Below are 2,507 nucleotides of genomic sequence, written 5' to 3' on the forward strand. Positions count from 1 at the left end.
AATTCTGGGCTGGCAAAGCACATTGAAAATGAATAGTGTGGCTACTGTTGGTGCCTTCATTTGCATATCAATGATGAGAATTCTGTTGGTTTCATAGAAATGATAGTGATTGGAGTCTTGGAATGAAAGTGAGTGGTTTGGATATACCCAGGGTCAACAGAATTCTCTCTGCTTGCGTGCCAACAATTCAAATGATTCTCCCAGTAGGATAAGACAGGTCCTTCACTGGTTTCTGTCCTCTGAGCCAGTACTATGGGTGTCTGAATAGGGCTAAAGAGGTGATGCTTTGAATTCCCAGCCAATGATTTTTTTCAGAGAAAATAATTTCCTGCCAAAAATCACAAAGCCCAACAGCTTGAAATCTCTGCCTCTTTTCCTTTTTGGTTTCATTTCTTTTTTAAAATATCAGTTAAATAAAATATGAATTGTTCAAGAAAGCCAAGTTATGAGCAATAATTTACCAAGAAATGGACAGATTTTTTTCTAATTATATTTTACTTGCCAAAAAGAGTTTTGCTACCCATAAAAATCTACAGTTCAGTATATAGACATTATTATTCTGTCATAAATGTGAAAGAGCATTGGCAAACCTTATGATAACTTTTCAGATGATGTCATATTCAGTCTGGGAATCAGTGTGGTAAAAAAGCTAATGCATGTGCTATTTTTAAATAGTTGAAAGTTAAAGAAGGAAACAATTTGACTCAATATCTCATTGGTGATATTGGCTATATCATGGGTGATAAAATGTGTGGCACTAGAAAAAGATTTCAGGAACAAATCAAATGTTTTACCTTTAACTAAAAGATGCATTCTTCTAATTTTGCTTTATTCATGAATAACCATCTAGAATGCAAGTACCATGAAGGCAGGATTTAATAGTTCCCATTTTAAAAAATTTACTTTTATTGGAGTAAAATTACTTTACTGTGTTGTGTTATTTTCTACGGTACAGCAAAGTGAATCAGCCATACATGTACACATAGCCCCGCCCTTTTGAATTTTCGTGCCATTCACGTCACCACAGTACATTAAGTAGAGTTCCCTGTGCTATACAGTAGGTTCTCATTAGTTACCTGTTTTACGCAGAGTATCAATAGTGTATATATGTCAATCCCAGTCTCCCAATTAGTCCCACCTCCCCCTTTCCTTATATTTGTTCTCTACATCTGTGCTTCTATTTCATTACTTTGCAAATAAGATCTATACCATTTTTCCAGATTTGAATTTAACATTCCTTTCACTCTGGCATAAGCAGTGCCTAGAATAGTATCCAGCATATATAGGGAACTTAATATAGCTGCTGAATAGAGGGATAGATTAACCACTGAGAGTCCACTTGGGAGGAGATTCCATTCTTGAATGCAAAACATTACAGGACACCAAGAAGGTGGTTGCGGTATATCTTTAGCTTTAACCACTCTCCCAGCTCCAGATACACTTTGTCAGCTACAACAGACCTACCAGTTCCTCTAACAAAGTCACAACATCATGTCCACAAACAAATTCAGCATCTCTCCTACCTTGAACTTAATATATCACGTAATATATCACTTAATATAAATACTCTCCTATCATTATTTGTCGATGCTCTGAACATTTGCTTTAACTTCTGCAGGCTTACCTCAGTGACTCACAGGTATGCTTCCTCCCTGTTCCCCTAACCAGGCCCCTTCCTTCTTTTGCTCTGAGTTTAACTACTTCTTCCTTAGACCAGGATCAAACATAATTTCTAAGAATCTTACCTGCCTCAAAATTTCTTCTCTTCCAATCCATTCTACATAAGAAGAATGGACTTAGCATGTGTATGTATATGTATGTATGTGGGTATTTATACATTTAATTTTCTCACATGCTTTCCCTCACAAAACTTTCGAGTCCATACATTTCTACTGTATTCCTTAGCATGTTATCTAAGACCTGAAAACAAGTGTTAATGTACATATCCAGTTATTTTAAGGCATATATTTCTATTCTAATAAGCCTCATTCTTTGATGCTCCCCAAACACTAGATGCTAGACTTTCTTCTCTCTCTTCCTCTGCTTATGTCCTTTCCTCTTCCTGAAAATCCTTCTCCACTCTGTTATACAGCTAAAAAATTAATTGTCTTTAAGCTTAATGACTTTAGTTCAAAGGGCTCCTTCACAATAAAGCATCTCAGAAGATCCTGATTAGACGTTTCTTATGCCTTTGAATTGGCATAATTCATATACTTCCCTTATGAAATGTGTCATACCCTATTCCACATTATAAACTTTTGCTTGTATATTTCATATCTCTTACTGTACTCCACATTCTTAAAGACACTGATGATGCCAGATCACCCAACTTTCCAGACTCTTGCATACAGACCTCTCTACAGCAAGGACTTAATTAATTACTGAATTATTAAATTAACCTAAACATTTAACTTCCATAGAACGAAGCCCAATGCTTATATCAGACATTATACTATTTAATTAAAATACAATCCATTCTAACATAGCTGTTTTGTACTTAAAGGTTA

Source organism: Cervus canadensis, chromosome 14 (assembly GCF_019320065.1).
Source record: "Cervus canadensis isolate Bull #8, Minnesota chromosome 14, ASM1932006v1, whole genome shotgun sequence".
Classification (NCBI taxonomy): domain Eukaryota; kingdom Metazoa; phylum Chordata; class Mammalia; order Artiodactyla; family Cervidae; genus Cervus; species Cervus canadensis.